This window comes from Marmota monax, unplaced genomic scaffold, assembly GCF_021218885.2.
Source record: "Marmota monax isolate L192 unplaced genomic scaffold, Marmota_monax_Labrador192_F-V1.1 WCK01_AAM20220418_F8-fsc00390, whole genome shotgun sequence".
Lineage (NCBI taxonomy): Eukaryota > Metazoa > Chordata > Mammalia > Rodentia > Sciuridae > Marmota > Marmota monax.
This window is the reverse complement of record NW_026693450.1, coordinates 176,298-195,630: the sequence shown is the minus strand read 5'-3', so window position 1 is coordinate 195,630 and position 19,333 is coordinate 176,298. Positions and strand designations below refer to the sequence as shown.

The following is a 19,333-nucleotide window of genomic DNA, read 5'->3' as shown; positions in this document are numbered from 1 at the left end:
GTGGTTCCATTCCTAGATTTCCAAGGAATCTCCATACTGCTTTCCATAATGGCTGTACCAATTTGCAGTTCCACCAGCAATATATGAGTGTACCTTTTCCCCCACATCCTTGCCAACACTTGTTGTTTGTCTTCATAATAGCTGCCATTCTGACTGGAGTGAGATGATATCTTAGAGTAGTTTTGATTTGCATTTCTCTAATTGCTAGAGTTGATGAACATTTTTTCATATATTTGTTGATTGACTGTATATCCTCTTCTGAGAAGAGTCTGTTCAGGTCCCTGGCTCATTTATCGATTAGGTTATTTGCTTTTTTGGTGCTTAGCTTTTTGAGTTCTTTATATACCCTAGAGATTAGTGCTCTATTTGATGTGTGAGGGGTAAAAATTTGCTCCCAGGATGTAGGTTCTCTCTCTCCCATAGATTGTTTCTTTTGCTGAGAAGAAACTTTTTAGTTTGAATCCATCCCATTTATTGATTCTTGGTTTTAATTCTTACACTATAGGAATCTTATTAAGGAAGTTGGGGCCTAATCCCACATGATGAAGATTAGGGCCTACTTTTTCTTCTATTAGATGCAGAGTCTCCGGTTTAATTCCTAGGTCCTTGATCCATTGTGAGTTGAGTTTTGTGTGTGGTGAGAGATAGGGATTTAATTTCATTTTGTTGCATCTGGATTTCCAGTTTTCCCTGCACCATTTGTTGAAGAGGCTATCTTTTCTCTAATGCATGTTTTTGGCACCTTTGTCTAATATAAGATTATTGTAATTTTGTGGGTTACTCTCTATGTCCTCTATTCTGTACCATTGGTCTACCAGTCTGTTTTGGTGCCAATAGCATGCTGTTTTTGTTACTATTTCTCTAAGCTTAAGGTCTGGTATAGTGATGTCACCTGCTTTACTCTTCCTGCTAAGGATTGCTTTAGCTATTTTGGGTCTCTTATTTTTCCAGATAAATTTCATGATTGCTTTTTCTATTTCTATGAGGAATGCCATTGGGATTTTGATCAGAATTGCATTAAATCTGTATAATACTTTTGGTAGTATGGTCATTTTGATAATATTAATTCTGCCTATCCAAGAGCAAGGTATTTCTTTCCATCTTCTAAGATCTTCTTTGATTTCTTTCTTTAGGGTTCTGTAGTTTTCATTGTATAGATCTTTCACCTCTTTTGTTGATTCCAAAGTATTTTTTTTTGAGGTTATTGTAAATGGGATAGTTTTTGTCATTTCCTTCTCAGAGGATTTGTCACTGATATACAGAAATGCCTTTGATTTATGATTGTTGATTTTATATCCTGCTACTTTGCTGAATTCATTTACTAGTTCTAGAAGTTTTCTGGTGGAGCTTTTTGAGTCTTCTAGGTATAGAATCATATCGTCAGCAAATAGTGCTAATTTAAGTTCTTCTTTTCCTATATGAATCCCTTTAATTTCTTTCATCTAATTGCTCTGGCCAGTGTTTCAAGAACTATGTTAAATAGAAGTGGTGAAAGAGGGCATCCCTGTCTTGTTTCAGTCTTTAGAGGGAATGCCTTTAATTTTTCTCCATTCAGAATGATTTTGGCCTGAGGCTTAGCATAGATAACCTTTATGATGTTGAGATATATTCCTGTTATCCCTAGTTTTTCAGTGTTTTGAACATGTAAAGGTGCTGTATTTTGTCAAATGATTTTTCTGCATCTATTGAGATGATCATGTATGTGATTCTTATCTTTGAATCTACTGATGTGATGAATTACATTTATTGATTTCCGTATGTTGAACCAACCTTGCATCCCTGGAATGAATCCCACTTGATCATGGTGCACGATCTTTTTGATATGTTTTTGTATTTGATTTGCCAGAATTTTATTGAGAATTGTCCAAAGAAGTGCATGGAAATTTTAGCTCTCAAGCATGGCAGCATGACAAAGACTGAAGCAGGACTTTCATTACCATCTTACTTTGAGACTGATCTAGACAATTCTAAGAGACTAGTCCTCTTTCAGGTAAGGGAGAAGGGATTTTAAATGGTGACTGGTAAGGGAGAAAATGAGCCTGAGAACATCCCCACTGCCTGATACCTGGGTAAGGTGGAGAGGCCAGGATGAGGCATCTTTAATGTGTTTTAAAAAGTTATTGGGAAGCCCTTCTTTGGAAGCCTGGGAGAGTTGGAGGCTAGTGGAGGTGGTGTGAGCCTCATAATGGGCAATGTCTTTCATATGCAGAGCAGCAGTTTGATCTGAGGGAGATGAAAGTGCTGAAAAGTAGAGAGAATCCCTGAGGGGCCTTTGTGTTTGACAAAAAAGGCATCTGCTGGAATTGAACCCCTTCACCAGTCCCCCACAGAAGTCGCAGGAAGTCTCAGGAAAGAGAAAGAGTCCCACTGTAACATCCTCAGCCCAGAAAGAAAGGGAGAGAAAAAAGGAGGACTGTGAGGAGGCAAGGAGAGAGTGGAAAGGGAGACATGGGGCAGGGAGGAAGGGAGAGTAGAATTGAAACACTGGTGTGAACTGTCTGATAATAAACTTATTATTTTCTCTAGTGAAGCAACCTCTCAGGAGACAGTGCAGATAGGCTGAGCCTGTTTCACTGGAGGAAGAAAGAGTAGTATTCTGCTGATAAGATGATATGATTTAGGTTGGACTGATAATCATCTTTTTTTAAAAAAAGACATATAGTATATAATACGAGGCAAGGTCTAATGTGAAAGTAGCAGCATATCTATCTTACCGTGTTTTCCAAGGAGAATAGTAAATCTCTTTTGTCTTTTTACCATTGGAAACTCCATGCAAAATGGGAATTTTATCCTATTGTAATAATTTCCAGTAATTTTCCTTTCTTGATGTCTTGTTATTCTCTTGAAATCTAAACTCATGCAAGTTAAGAAATTTGTAATGAAACAATTGGTATTTGATCTAGATATGAATACTTTTTGCTTGTGGATGATTTTTGAGGCTATCCTGTGCGGATAGAAATACTCTTGGTAGCCAGTGCTAGGGCATTGGACCCCTTTTCAACACAGGTGTAAATGGCATGGCATGGAGAAGGAAAGAACACTGGAATCATGTCCCTTCAGGGGCTGTGGTTTGAGTAGGAGGTTGGGTAGGAGGGCACAGTGATTTGACACTTAGTGTACACCTTGCATAATAGAATGGTCTCTGAGAAGAAGATGGTTTGTGAATTTTTCTCCCAGAGATGGAAAGTGACCCAACACTGTGACCTCCAGATGAGGGATATTAGTTAGCAGGACATGAAGGGTCAATTAGAGGCTGTCTTTGAATTTTCTGACCTGGATGTCATAACTACTAGGGTAGTATGTGCAAGAGAAGTTAGGCATTTTGCCTCTCCTTACCTTAGAGGTGCTTGGGTCTGCACAGTCAGGCAGCCCTCATCTAAGGAGAGGTGCTTTAGTATACCTTGGAAGGGTCAAGGCCAGGATTGCTGCCTCTCCCTGTTCTTCTTTCAGCAGAAGTCCCATGACAGTTTTGGCTTGGGGGCCATGGGGATACTTCCTGGGGTGTCTGCATCAATGGACTTCTTACTTGAAAGGCTGCAGGGAACCTTAATTTTGTATTTTCATGCACTTGGAAATTTCCATCTTCCTGTTCTATGATTTCCTTTAATGATTGATATTGTCACAGGAGAAGAGATGTCTCCAGAAAAGGGTCTAAGAAGTTCACAGAGTGGAGTGGAACTTCTACTCAGGAGCAAAAGGGTTCTCAACATGATGGAAAAGAATTTCATTATGCACCAGAGAAAGGCATAGACAAAGGTTTATTTAGAAAGTAGATCCACATTCAAGGGAGGATGTGGGCTACCTGGAGAGTGAGAAGACCCTCCTTGGGATGTCATCCAATTTTTGTGGAGAGGCATAGTTAGGGACCTGACTGAAGGTGGAGCCAGGGTGGAGCTGCAGTTTTACAGCAGTCTCCCCTGTGCTTGTGGATTTCCCTCATTTTACAAGGTGCATGGCCCAAGGGCATGTCCTAAAGATATAAGACTGCTTTCTTCATCTCAGTTACTTGTGGGCATTTCCTTTGAGACTCACTATCTCCCACTTGCCCACCCAGATCCCTATCTCAACATTATCACATGTTTAAGGATGCTTCAGGCTATAGCTCCTTAAAAAACAATAAAGGGAATCATTCCCCAAACCTTGGCTTTTTGTTTCTGGTTTATTTTATATTAACTTCAGTGTTTGTTCACAGAAAGGTTTTATGGTTTACTTAAAGTCCAAAAAAAAAAAAAAAAAAAAGTAAATATCACTGTATCTCTGTGTTTTTATATGCCTATGTCTATCTCTATCTGTAATTGATTCATCTATCTATTGATTGATCTGTGAATCATCCATCCATGTCCCCGTTATTACATGCAGAGACCATCCATGAAGGAGATACAAGATTCTGGCAGCAGCAGTTGCTTTTAGGGAGGGTGATTGGAGAATAAGAATTAGAGGAAAATATCTATTTCTACATACTTTTTGGAATTTTTACCATATGCATATTAACTGTAAAAAAAAAAGAGTTGAGTTGAGATTATTATAGGTTGAGTCATGTCCCAACCCTCCAGAATCCTAATACTCAGCACCTCAAAATGGGACCATATTTGGGTATAGGATCATTGTAGATGTTGAAATTAAGATGAGGTCTTTAGGGTGGGCCCGAACCTATCATGATGAGCCCTTATAAGAAGGATACATTTGGGCCAAGAAACAGATACACAGAAAGAACTCTACATGTAGATTGAAGGCATGAAGGTAGGAAAATCCTGGGTGGGATCCTTCCTTAAGGCCTCCATAGACAGTGAGTCCCTGTGGGTATTTTGATTACAAACATAACCTGCAGAATGGTGAGACAAAACATTTCTGATGTTTAAGTGACCGAGTTTGAGGAACCTCATGCAACATGTGAGAAAGGAAGCCTTAGTGGAAACTGTAAAAGAAAGAATTGAATGTAGAAAAGGGGGGTGGTTGAGGTTGGTTAGGAAGGAGGAGAGGGGCAGTGAACAAGTAAAGGAGGGTGGGCAGACTCAGCCAGAACGTTCTGACCTCGTCTCCCCTCTGGTCACCTACTGTCCTCTATTTTTGGCTTTTTGGCTTTCCAGGAATAGTCCTTGTGTCCCAGTTGTGTCCACTGTTCTTGATCCTGTAGTGCCTAGGAGACTAGGTCAGTGATGACATCCCGTCTAGAATGGCTCTGGGCAACTTAAACTAAATAGAGTTTTGGTTTTTTTTTTCCCCTGATGAATTTACTTATCTGCAAGTCACACCCTGAAAACCAAAATTTGTCAGACTTGCTCAGACTTGGCCTAGCATAGCAAGGAGAGTAAATCACATATAAATGACCAACAGCTGTTAGTCATGCCAGAAAGGGGACCTTCAGAGATGCTGCTGTGGGTTTCTGAAGAAGCTGTGGGTTTCTGAGATCCACTCTTCAAATGTCTTTAAAATACATGTGTTTCTAAATATGGCCTCCAGACAATGCTCATGACCCAAGGTGACTTCTCTGCCAAGGCAAAGTAGCAGTGGCATCCCTTGTCCTGGAATGATGGAGTGTTTTGATTTGCTGGCAAATCTGAGATCATAGAGCAAGTATTTAACTTTGGGCCTCTGCCTCTTACCCTCCTTCCAAAATGTTCTAAGGAAAAACATTTTTTCTCGGATTCTTCTTGACAATACCCTCTTCCACGTAAAATGGAGGTTCTCTAAGGACAAAGATCTTGTCTTTCTCATCCATGACTTTATCTTCAATGCTGAGAAGAGTAAGCATGCTGTCACTATGTATTGATTAAATGATTGGATGGAGAATGAATGAATGAATGGACTTTAGGATTATTTAGAGTATAACTTGCCTCTATTCTTTGTATCTTTTAATTTTTGGAACTGAAAGAATTCTCACCATCCATTATGCTATATTGGATGTTCTTGATGATACTTGGTCTCTCAATCACTCAGTTTCCAGAATCCTAGAGAAACCCAGGATTACTATTGGACTTTTGCTTCCCACCCTCACCTACTTCCCATTGACTAATGTTCCCAGGTCTTCTGGTCCTTGAGGACAGTAGGATCAGAGAATTGCAATTAATGAGCACCATTAGCCAGATTACACCAGGGACTGTCTGTAATTCTGAATAACAAAGTGTTTGATATCTTGAATTATTATAATGCACTAAATTCCCATCAACTATTTTAATGTCCTGATAACAATATAAGCATACAAAAGAAGGAAGATCAGCAGATGATGTCTCAATAATATAGATGGTAACCAGAGTTGGGCAAGGGTGATTATATATATATATATATATATATATATATATATATATATATATATATATAAAATTGTCAATGGACCTTTATTTATTTATTTATATGTGATGCTAAGAATTGAACTCAGTGCCTCACACATGCTAGGCAAGCACTCTACCACTGAGCCACAATCCCAGCCCACCAAGGATGACTTTTGATACAGGTCAAAGAGAACTGCTCTTTTTTTAAGGAATGAACTCCAAGCAATGAATTTTCCTCTTAGAACTGCTTTCAATGTGTCCCATAGATTCCGATATGTTGTGTCTGCGTTTTCATTTATCTCTAAGAATTTTTTAATTTCCTCCTTGATGTCTTCTATAACCCATTGATCATTCAGTAACCTATTGTTCATTCTCCAAGTGATGTATGCTTTTTCCTTCCTTCTTTTATCGTTGATTTTCAGTTTCATTCCATTATGATCAGATAAGATGCATGGTATTATCTCTACTCCTTTATATTGTCTAAGAGTTGCCCTGTGACATAATATATGATCTATTTTTGAGAAGGATCCATGTGCTGCTGAGAAAAAAGTGTAACTGCTTGATGTTGGGTGATATACTCTATATATGTCAATTAGGTCTAGGTTATTAATAGTGTTATTGAGTTCTATAGTTTCCTTATTCAACTTTTGTTTGGAAGATCTGTCCAGTGGCGAGAGAGGTGTGTTGAAGTCTCCCATGATTATGGTATGGTGGTCTATTAGACTCTTGAACTTGAGAAGAGTTTGTTTGATGAACATAGCTGCACCATTGTTTGGGGCATAAATATTTATGATTGTTATGTCTTGTTGGTGTATGGTTCCCTTAAGCAGTATGTAGTGTCCCTCTTTATCCCTTTTGATTAACTTTGGCTTGAAATCTATTTTATTTGATATGAGTATGGACACTCCTGCTTGTTTCCGAAGTCCATATGAGTGATATGATTTTTCCCAACCTTTCACCTTCAGTCTATGTATGTCTTTTCCTATCAAATGCGTCTCCTGTAGGCAGCATATTGTTGGGTCTTGTTTTGTGATCCAGTAAGATTGGCAGCCATTATGAGGTCAAACAACAACAAGTGCTGGCGAGGATGTGGGGAAAAGGGTACACTTGTACATTGCTGGTGGGACTGCAGATTGGTGCAGCCAATTTGGAAAGCAGTATGGAGATTTCTTGGAAAGCTGGGAATGGAGCCACCATTTGACCCAGCTATTCCCCTTCTTGGTCTATTCCCTAAAGACCTAAAAAGAGCGTGCTACAGGGACACTGCTACATCGATGTTCATAGCAGCACAGTTCATAATAGCAAGACTGTGGAACCAACCTAGATGCCCTTCAATAGACGAATGGATAAAAAAAATGTGGCATTTATACACAATGGAGTATTACTCTGCATTAAAAAATGACAAAATCATAGAATTTACAGGGAAATGGATGGCATTAGAGCAGATTATGCTAAGTGAAGCTAGCCAATCCCTAAAAAACAAATGCCAAATGTCTTCTTTGATATAAGGAGAGTAACTAAGATCAGAGTAGGGACGAAGAGCAGGAGAAGAAGATTAACATTTAACAGGGATGAGAGGTGGGAGGGAAAGGGAGAGAGAAGGGAAATTGCATGGTAATGGAAGGAGACCCTCAGGGTTATACAGTGGAGGGGGTAGAGAGAGAGGAGGGGAGGGGAGGGGAGAGGTGGGGAGGGGGGAGGGTGGAGGATGGGAAAGGCAGCGAGGCACAACAGACACTAGTATGGCAATATGTAAATCAATGGATGTGTAACTGATGTGATTCTGCAATCTGTGTATGGGGTGAAGGTGGGAGTTCATAACCCACTTGAATCAAAGTGTGGAATATGATATGTCAAGAAATTTGTAATGTTTTGAACAACCCACAATAAAAAATTAAAAATATAAAAAAAAAAAAAAAAGAGAACTGCTCTGAGGGCTCCTAGTTCCAGGTTTATAGGCCCTTAGATTAAGCCTTGTAATTTAAATTAGATCATATACCAAAAACCAATTAGTGTTAAGTGGTAGCAACATACCCTCATATGCAACATAGGTGAAGATTTGGCTCTGGCATTAGACTGTGGTCAAACTCTGTTTTGGTTTACTAGTTGATATTACCTGAACAAGTTGTTTGATTTCTTTTTCTTACTTTTTTTTCATCTTGGGGATTGAGCCCAGGGCTTCACACATGGCTGGACAAGAGCTCTACTACTGACCTATAACTGCAGTGGGAAGCAAAAGTCCAATAGTAATCCTGGGTTTCTCTAGGATTTTGGAAACTGAGTGATTGAGAGACAAAGTATCATCAAGAACACCCCCATAGCATAATGGATGATGAGAATTCTTTCAGTTCCAAAAAATAAAAGATACAAAGAATAGAGGCAAGTCATAGTCTAAATATTTTTAAAAACTTAGAGTCTTACTAAGTTTCCCAGATTGGCCTTGACTTAGAATCCTCCTGCCTCAGCCTCCCAGATAGCTGAATTACAGGCATTGCCACTAGGCTCAGCATTTTCTTCATCTTTAAAATATGATTAAAAAACAATAGTTTTTTATTATTTTTAGGATATTGAAAAGATAAATGAGAACCTAATTAGCACATAGCATGGTCCTGATATGAGTCAGAAACACTCAGAAAATTATTAATGTTATTAGCTTTGTTCTGGGATACAAACTTCTTTAAAGCTTAAATCATAAAAAATAAACAAAAAATTCTAATAGGTGTTATAAACCTTTCATGATAAGGTGAAATATCTTTTGTTTTTGTTTTTGTTTTGTTTTGTTTAATTGAGACATAACTTATATACAATACAATGCATACATTTTAAGCTGCCCATTTGATGACTATTGTATACACCCATCAACACACACTCCAATCAAGATATGAAATATTTTCATCAACCCAAGAAGTTGTTTCCTACCCTTTATGAGTTAATATCCACCTCCAGAGGCAACCACTGGTCTGTTTTGTTACTATAGATGCCCTGTATTTAGGTTTGACATTTTCCATAATAAACTATTGAAACATACAAAATTTTTAAAACATCAAATCTGATTTTCTTTTAAATGGGTGAGATAAAGATTGGAAGAGTTGATGAAATGGCTTTTTGATACATTTAATACTTAGTAAACCAGAGTAAGGGCATGCTGTATAGAAAATACAGGAAGGATAGTATATATATTCAATATATGCTGTAGTGTGGGTGTCTGAGGATCAATTGAAATGCCCTGTGTATCATAAGCATGGGAGATTCAGGGGAAAAGCAAAGCATTTATTTACTTTGGCATAGTGCCACCCAATACTAAAAGGTAAAGGATTAACTCTTTAAAAAACGTATCATAAGGAAACATTCTCAGACTGGATTCGAAGGCTCATGCCTGTAATCCTAGCAGCTCAGGAGGCTTAAGCAGGAGGTGAAATATCTTTAAAATGAATTTGACATTTGAGTGTGTTGAGAATGGGCTGCATAAACAAAATTCTTTTTTATTTGATTAATATCTGATGTGGGCCATACATTATCTCTCCCTCCTTTGTTTGCAGACTGCCAAGTCTGTTAGAATAAATGGCTCTAAATACCAAGAAATTTTTTGAAAAAAATTGATGCATACCCTTGGAAGAAGGTCTATTAGCAATAGGTCACCTGAGTTTGTTCTGAATGCCTTTAGGAGAATAGCAAAGCCCATATGCAGGTATTTGTGAGCCATTAAAACTTTGAGAGAAGATAGCCTGAGATTATTGAGAAAGAATGTGTGAAAACTTGGCCTGTGGCTTGGCACACCTGACAGGTGCTTCATAATGCCTCTAATCCTCCCCTCCAAAGGTTTTTCCTTTAGGTAATCTGAAGTCAGCAATTCCCCATGGTTTGGGGTAGGTCCTGATTGTCATAACTGCAGGGCTCATAACTGTGGAAGCCTGAATTGCCTCACTTATACCATAATTTGCAAATTATGAGTGTATTTACTCCTTTATCTGGGCTGTGACCACTAATGACCAGCTGGACGGGCCATCAGCTCAGCTCTGGGCTTGTCACAAATAAAGGACTGGGAGGGTGGGAATATGCTATGGCCTAGATAGAAGAGCTGGTCTTCAGGCCCTGGGGAAAATGCCTCCCAGGAGAGGCTGAAGGTGCCTATGCAAGAGCAGGAAAAGTATCAGAAAAGAGAGGAGGGGAGGAGATTTTACAAAAAAGCATCTGTCTTTGGTTAAGACTGCATGACAGGAAGAAGAAAGTTAGAATAACTGAAGGAAGGTGGAAGTAGGGAGGTGCTATGGTTTGAATGTGTCCTTTCCAAACTCCAGGTGTTGCCAATGTGATCCTATTGAGAGGTGGGGACCTAAAAAGGGGAACAGGTCACAAGACCTTCTCCTTCAGGAAGGGCATTAAGGCCTTTATAAAAAAGGTTTCCTACAGCACTGGCTGGCTGGCCTTTCTGCCTCTGCCATGCAAAGACACAGCAAGAGCGCTCTCATCAGACCAAATACTGACTGGTGCCTTCATCTTGGACTTTATGACTTTCTTTATATACTGCACAGTTTAGGGATTTTGTTGTAGCAGCACAAACATACTAAGACAAGGCACAAGTGTGCAGATAGGCCCATGCCACAATGGCCTGTGGGGAGCAAATCAACACATCTCCTTGTTTTCCCGATGAAAATGAGGACAGTGTGTGAAAGAGGAAAAGGGGAGGGGGCGGGGCGGGGGAGCTGATCTTGTGGATCAGTGGTGGAGCACTTGTCTAGCACGTGTGAGGCACTGGATTCGATTCTCAGCACCACATAAAAATAAATAAATAAAGGTAGTATGTCCATCAGTAACTAAAACATATTTTAAAAGGAGGGTGGGTTGCTGGGACTAAAGAGGGTGTTTTGTTGACGTGAGACCTTTATGCTGTCCCTGGAGAGTTGAAAATATCTTAGTGAAGACCTCTTGATTAGAGTGCTCCGATGGACTGAGAACATTTGTGCAAAGGAGAAAATGTCCCAGCAAAGATAGCATCTTATACATTAATGACTTGAAAAGCAGATGGAAAAGTAGCTGTCAGAGATTATATATCTATATCCATTTCTGGGAAAAGGTGATAGAAAATTCCACAGGATCTTAAGTGTTGTCCATAATGTTTTAGGGAACATCTCACATGATGTCAGACCCCCTTTCCTGTAGCTCTCCAGTGCCAGACAGAATTCCTTGTTTAGCAAAATTCCTTGAATCTTGATTTCTCATCATAGATGATCTTGTGATGTATTACTCAAGTAAGCATGCTCTTTTCCCACTCAGGAAGAATTATGTTGCTCATTAGTGTATGGAAGACTCTGATAAGTTCCATATAAATAAATCTTGGCAAATTTCATTTAGCTCTCTTTTCCTTTTTTTTTTTTAACATTAACTTTCATTAAACCACCATTGGATCTAGTGAATTCATTAACTGCAGTACTGCACTGATGGTTAGAAAAGATATGTGTATATTGATAGGTTCTTGTGCAGTCCTACATGTATTTAGAACCTACTGGTATTTAGGCCTGTCTCTGTGTTCCTAGTCTGCTCTCTTTCCCACCTCCTAGATTTTCCAGTCATTTCCCACAGGCCAGCTCTTGGGTCTCCTTACCTCCATGTAGCTCTCATGGAAGAATTCCAGGTTGTCTGTGTTTCTCTTAGAACTCTTTCCCAGATGTGATCTGATCAGGGCTGATTTAGGCCTCCTTTTCTTTGGGCACCAGCCAGGGATTTGTGCTCTCTTTTTTAGCAACAGGATCCTTGTATAATGAGAGATGAGGCTATTGCCAGCTGTGGACAAGAGAAATAAGCAAACAGTTGCCTTGTCATTGAATTTAAAAGGGAGTTCTGTTTTCTCCCATCCTTCAGGTTATATTTGCTTTGGACCAGACCCTCCTGCAGCAGAAGAGCCTGTGAGCAGGCAGCCTAGGACAGGCCTTTTGCTGTGGACCATCAAGTGGAGCCAAGTGACTTGTCAGATCTCAGATGACCTCTATCATGAACCATCTCATTATACTCTATAACTGTGGCGACCTCAGCTCTGTCATCTTCAGCCATAGCAGCTCCCAGGTGAGTGGCCTTGCCTTCTGTTGAGATGAGGAACAAAGATATCACCCACAGGCATCTGGGTGTACTAAGGACAGGTGTCATGTAGGGCTCTAAAAATAAAATTGGCAGATTTAGATGTCATTGAATGAGATACTTCAGCTAATGAGCATTCTTTTTGAAGCTTCTAAGAATGGAGAGGGGTATTAATCAGGACTAATTCCAAGATTGCAGTTACAGGGTGAAGCTTCAGAAGGTTCAGCAGCAGGCCCCATGAATCAGCTGTCAGGGAGAGGAAGGGATCCAAATCCATTGGCCTCTTGATCGACTTGACACTTTTGAGAAATGATGGAGCAAAACTTGTGATCCTCCTGTCTGAGTGTCTGGAGGAGCTGGTATTACAGGTATGCACACTGAACCTAGAATGCTTGTGGAATTCTTATGGGGCACTTCCAGTGTTTACAGATAGATCATTCTATCCTGCATTATTACTGAATAAGTGTGGCCATGTTGTGGTGGTGTCAGTGTATGCCTAGGACAGGCCTTTTGCTGAGGACCATCAAGGGGAGCCAAGTGACTTGTCAGGTCTCAGAGGATCTCAGCCCCCCAACAGGAGAAAGGTGAGACAGATGTTTACTAGGCTTTTTGAGCAAGCTGCCATGGAACTCTGGAACATTCTCTTCCCCTCTCTTCACCCCCCCCCCCGCCCCAGAATCTTGTGGAAGTAAGTGGCCAGTGCCAACTCAGCTTCTGAAATAGTGGAGTGTGTTGTCTCTCCCCTCTAGGACCAGTGTCCTCATCTCATGAAATATTTGCCCAAGAGAGAGAAATAGGAAGTAGAGAAATAATGAAAATGTTAAATGTATAAAATTTATAAAACAGGTAAATGTTTATTGAAATGTTTTTGGATTCACTAGAGAAAAGATAGCCTATTTTCTCTATGGTGCTGAAAAAATTGGATATACACATGTAACAAAATAAAATTAAACTCCTCTCTCTCAACCTGTGCAAAACTCAACTCAAAGTGGATCAAAGAGTTAGGCCCTAGACTAGAGACCCTGCACCTACCTAGTAGAAGAAAAAGTAGGCCCAAATCTTCAATATGTTGGCTTAGGATCTGACTTCCTTAACAAGATCCCTAAAGTATAAGAAGGAAAATCAAGAATCAATGAATGGGATGGATTCAAACTAAAAAGCTTCCTCTTAGCAAAGGAAACAACCAATAACATGAAGAGAGAGCCTACAGAATGGGAGAAAATCTTTATCACATGCACCTCAGATAGAGCATTAATCTCCCGGATATATAAAGGACTCAAAATACTTAACACTAAAAACCCAAATAACCTAATCAATAAATGGGCTAAGGAACAGAACACACACTTCACAGAAGAAATACAATCGATCAACAAATATATGAAAAAATGTTCAATATCTTTAGCAATTAGAGAAATGCAAATCAGAACTACTCTAAGATTTCATTTCCCTGGGTCAAAATGGCAATTATCAAGAATACAAATAACAATAAATGTTGGCCAGGATGTGGGGAAAAAGGCCTACTCATACATTGCTGGTGAGAATGCAAATTGGTACAACCATTATGGAAAGTGGTATGGTTCCTCAGAAAACTTGGAATAGAACTACCATTTGATCCAGCTACCCTGCTTCTTGGTTTATACCCAAAGGACTTAAAATCAGCATATTACAATGATGCAGCCATATCAATGTTCATAGAAGATTAACTCACAATATCTAAACTATGCAACGAACCTAGGTGCCCTTCAGTAGATGAATGAATAAAAAAGTGAGTGTGTGTGTGTGTGTGTGTGTGTGTGTGTATATATATATATATATATATATATATATATATATATGAATAAATATTACTCAGCCTTAGATGAAATTATGGCATTTGCTGGTAAATGGATGGAACTGGAAAATATCACCCTAAGTGAAATAAACCAATACCCAAACACCAAAGGCCAAATGTTTTCTGATATGCTGATGCATATCAATGTGGGGAGCTAAGGAAGAGGAGAGTACTTTATGTAGAGGGGAATGAAGGGAGGGGAGTGGATATGGGGATAGAAAGGATAGTAGAATGAATCAGACACTATTACCCTATGTACATATATAATTCTATATCATATATAACCAAAAGAATGAGAAATTATACTCCATTATATATGATGTATCAAAATGCATTCTACTGTCATGTATAACTAATTAAAACAAAAATTAGTTTTAAAAAAGAAACACCATGCTTTGGGTAGTGCAATCAAAATTATTAATTCTAAGATATGTAATCATGTAACATTTCTTTTATGAAAAAAGTGTGAATCAAGTTAAAACTGTGCATGGACTATACAAAGATATGGTCTGTAATACATACATAGCACCAAACACAATCTTTTAAGTGGAATGGAAGTATTATTTTAAACCTAAGAGTTTTAAGCCTTTTTATTATTATTTTAAGGCTTTTCAGTGAACTTCACTTAATATTCTTTCACTTTGGTTATAGTCAGAAGCGTAGCAGACAGGAGACATCAAGAATAGTGTGTCCCCCCTCACCCTTCTCTTAACTTGTCATCCAGGCTGCAGGATTAGATGCTTAAATGAAGCAACTTTGTTAGTTACCCTGTTGCCCTTGTTTTCTTTTTCTTTTTCTTGTGGTAGAGGTTTCCAATTTCATAAATGCCATGCTCCAGCCTCAGGAACACATCACTGCTCAGGAGATCAACAGCCACTTCTGTCAAGAGCTGATCTACAAGTGGAATGAGAGAATGGAGGAGCAAGGGAAGGCACTTTCGGAGGAGTTCCCTGACAAGGGCTTTTTCTTTGTTTTCCGAGCTGGCAGCCTCTGATTAGATACTCTGGGATCTGCCGCCTCTGTGGGGGGAATGTTGAGGCAAAGCCCCTACTCAGGACCTGTGTTGACATCAGTAGTGACTCACTTCAGTTGCAGAGTAGCTCCAGCTGGTGCTGGGAATCCAATGTGGTGGAAATGTTGCTGGAGGGCCCAGTGTATGTGACATTATTCATTGCTTTCCCTCCACACAGGGGCTTAGTGACATATGAGTCAGTTGGGAAGGCATCTCTCTGTCCTGAACTCAGCACTCAATCCCAGCTTCTTTCTGATACCTTTTGTTTTTTAAACTGTCACTAATGTTTGTTTATCTTCATTCCCCTTCCTGTGAGCCTCCCAATGTTAGGTTGACACATAAGCCATTGATAAATATTAATATACACATGGAGGGGGGGAAATTATTTCCTTTTCTGGGCTTTTTGAAATAATTTCTATCCTGCTTTTGAGTGATTTTTAACCCATAATTCTTTGGAGCCTGAGAAATGAAGGACAGAAAAGCCAGAGGCTGGGCAGTGTGCAGAAGGACTAGGTTTTGTCCTTTCAGATCCTTCCACTGTTTTTGTGTGTCAGTCAGCTTCCCATTGCTGTAACAAATGCCTGAGACAAATCAAAAGAATTATTTGATTCACAATTTCAAAGGTTTCGGTCCATGATTACTTGGCTTACTTGCTTTTAGGCCTGTGGTGAGACAGTATATCATGTATGGCAGACATACGTGGTGGAGGAAACTGCTCACCTCATGACAGCTGGTAGGAAAATAGAAAGAGGAAGAGTGTAGGGTCCCAGTATTTCCCCTAATGAAAACCCCAATGACCTAACTTCCGTTTACTGGGCCCCACCTCTTAAAGAGTCCAACCTCCTCTCAGTGGTGTCACCTACTGGGGACAACACATAAGCCTTTGGGGCACATTTAAGATCCAAACCATAACTCTTCATTAATTTGGACAAGTCACCTTTCTCAGTTTCTTTACCAGCAAAATGTGAGTTTAGAGATTAACACTTGCAGAATAACAGAGTAAAGGCTGCTCCAAACATGCTCCTCCATAAAAGGCAATAAGAACACTAGGAAAAAATGGTCAATATCAACTTTTACAGAGCTCTAGAAATTAAATAAAGGCTTGAAACAGCCCAGGGTATGTTTACTTAAGAAAACTAGAGATTAGTGGCATTTAACTTGCTCTATTTTATCCTCTTTGTCCCAGCTTCTTCCTAGCTTTGTCTTGAAAATCCACAACCTTTAAACTCAGAAGCCATAACAACTGGTTGCTTAATAATTACTGGAGGGGAGATAATGGGTTTGGAGTTTCCCTGAGGCTCCATCCTTGAAGAATCATTATTATTTAATTTATCTCATAGTTCCCTAAAAGTTTCATTCCAAGCTTATGTTCATTTGACCTGACTCAAAGCTCTTTCTCTACATAGCCATATTCTTAGGGGGTTTGTTGAAAATAGTCAGTGGTAGTGGCAGTAGTCATAGCTGCCCATGACAGCAATAATTGGGGCTTACAACAGACTGACCTCCCCCCCCGCAAAGAAAAAGCAAAATGGATATGAGATGTACCATATGGGATTTTGAAAAGTTCTCACATATTATTGGGAATCTCAAGGGCCAAGTGTAAGAGAAAGGCTATGTACATGCCCAGGAAAGACCTCAGAAGGTCCTAATCTCTCACGTCTGTCTGCACAGAAGAAAAACTAAGGCAGGGTTGTAAACTGCCTGCTGGAGCATTGAAGGCATGCTCCAAACTCATATAGCCTCTCTTTGAAGAGGCTGGGAGACTTACTGGTTGAATATGTTTAAGGAAATCTCTGAACAGTCATTAGCTGACCACTAAACTAACTGACTAGAGACTCCAGTGGCCACACCTATCAAAGAATCCTGACTTTACAGAAAGTCCTAAGTGACTAAACAAACAAACAAACAAATGGCAAAATAAAAATAACAACAGCAGATAAACAATGATGTACCCTGGGAAGAAGGGTTGGCTTCATCTAAGTTCCCAGATTTGTGGATCTAAAGTTGTTCATCATATTCTTTTATTATCCTTTTACTATTCCTGGGATCAGTAGTGATGATTCCTCTTTTACTTCCAATATTAGCAATTTGTGTCTTCTCTCTTCCCCTTGTTAGCCTGACTAGAGGTTTATTAATTATATTGATCTTTTCAAAGAACCAGTTTTTGGTTTTGTTGACTTTCTGTATTGATTTCATGGTTTTATTTTCATGATTACTGCTTTAATTTTTCTTATTTCCTTTCTGCTTGATTTATCCTTAAATTACTCTTCTTTCTGTAGTTTTTGAAGGTGAAACTAGAGTTTTGAGATGAATCTTGATCCACTGCTTCTGCTGCCAGGTGGGGTCTGCACAAGCTGTAGGCCCCTGCGGCCTAGAAGTGTTGCAGTTCTTAATGGTGGGCCATGCCCTCCAATGTTGCAGCAGACCCCAGCAGTTCATCATCTATTTCTTCTTCTTTCAGGGTTCTTGTCTCGTGAATTTGAAGAATGAATGCCACTGATCAGGACGAGTGAGTGTAATGTAGGAACAGCACTCTTGCAGTGCAAGGGGGGACCCAATAGCAGGTGTTCTCTACTGGAGTGTGCTAGTGTAGGGGTTTGTATAGCACTTGATTCAGTGCTATTAGTCCAAACTTATGCTAATTAGGACTTGGAAACATAGTAACACTATTGGTCAATTTTTTTTTTAAATATTTATTTTTTAGTTTTCGGTGGACACAACATCTTTGTTTGTATGTGGTGCTGAGGATCGAACCCGGGCCGCACGCATGCCAGGCGAGCGCACTACCGCCTGAGCCATATCCTCAGCCCACTATTGGTCATTTTTTGAGTCCCAACTTCCATTCAAGTTTGCCCATTTCCATTTTTTTGTGGCAGGTCAGGGAACGGGATTTTAAGGCTCTGAGATGGGGCTGCAGCACCTCACAGAGTGTTCTTCTGCAGCATCCTCACTGTGTGCGGCCATGCTGATGCTGGGGTGACAGGTCAGCGTGGCTTGGCTCATCTTGGTGCTGGCTCATTGCACCTCAGGTCTACCCTGCCTATATGATGGGCTCCATGCTGCTACTGTGCTGCTCCATACTCCACTGCCACTTTTTGGCAGAGACCAATAGGCTGGCTGCACTGCATGGCAGCCAGGGAGCTCTGTCAAAGGTACAAACTTATATTTGTCCATTGTCAACCAACACTGGCTTCATGAATGAAGGTTCAAAACGTGAGAAATCTCTAAGGAGTTTTGAATTAAAGAGACAAGACTCTAATTACCTTTAAACCAGCTCCAGGATGGCTCCTCCTAGGTCCAGCCTTCAGCCACCCATTGTGGTAGCGAGGTTTACTAAAGAGGGGGGAGAGAGAGAGAGAGAGAGAGAGAGAGAGAGAGAGAGAGAGAGAGAGAGAGAGAGAGAGAGAGAGAACACGCCATGGAGTGGACTTTTATTGGGGAACAAAAAATTCTGGGGAAAATCCCATCCAATGAAGATTAAGGGGGGCCGCATCCCAAGGTCAGGGGCAATGATTGGGTCTTCAGGGTAGTGGCCAGACATGCCTCCGAACAGACAAGCCTTCGGAACCTGAGAAGGATGGGGAAAGCTTTGGACATAGCTGTGCCTAAGCGCCTCTCACCCAGCCAGGGAGGTAACTCAAATCACGTGCGAGGATGGCCTCCCACACTTGAAGATATTGGTGGTATTATAGCAACTTATATCTCTCAAAATTCTTTTCTGTGTGGGTTCTCTCCTCAAGGTAACACATTTTATAAGATTATATCACTTTATTTTTATTAGTCATTTTTTTTTTTTTTTTGCAGTGCTGAGGGTTGAACCAGTGGTGCTCTACCACAGAGTCTTGTCCCCAAATCTTTTAATTTATTTCTTTTTTATTTGGAGACTGGGTCTTGCCAGGTTGTCCAAGCTAGCCTTGAATTAAAAAGGAAGAAAGCCATTTTCCCCCCTCTGTCAAATCTCTTTATGAAGATAAGAAAAAACATCTCAGGGATGAAAGAATTTCCTTTATGTTTTTAAAAGAATAGAGAAATGACTTGTCTGCCCTTTCAGAAGCTGGGAGAGTTTCTTGTTGTTCTCCATAGATGTCACCAAACTATCTTTGTGAGTAGGTATAGGCATTAGCACATGTCACCTGTTCAGTTCAGGCA

General features: G+C 39.9%; 1 protein-coding gene and 1 long non-coding RNA gene across 2 annotated transcripts in view; one reads left to right on the top strand and one right to left on the bottom strand.

The window, feature by feature from the left end:
* The window catches only part of LOC124101536 (uncharacterized), an 85,897-nt gene that overhangs the window by 31,877 nt on the left and 34,687 nt on the right, over positions 1-19,333 (top strand). Inside the window, exons 3-4 of the long non-coding RNA XR_009228041.1 lie at positions 12,129-12,329; positions 12,540-12,709. This is a non-coding gene — a long non-coding RNA (uncharacterized LOC124101536). The remainder of the gene's footprint in view (positions 1-12,128; positions 12,330-12,539; positions 12,710-19,333) is intronic.
* LOC124101538 (dynein axonemal heavy chain 6) overlaps positions 18,443-19,333 on the bottom strand; it is a 173,709-nt gene continuing 172,818 nt past the window's right edge. The window contains exon 52 of the transcript XR_009228040.1: positions 18,443-18,517. The gene's annotated coding sequence lies outside the window, so the exon portion shown is untranslated. The remainder of the gene's footprint in view (positions 18,518-19,333) is intronic.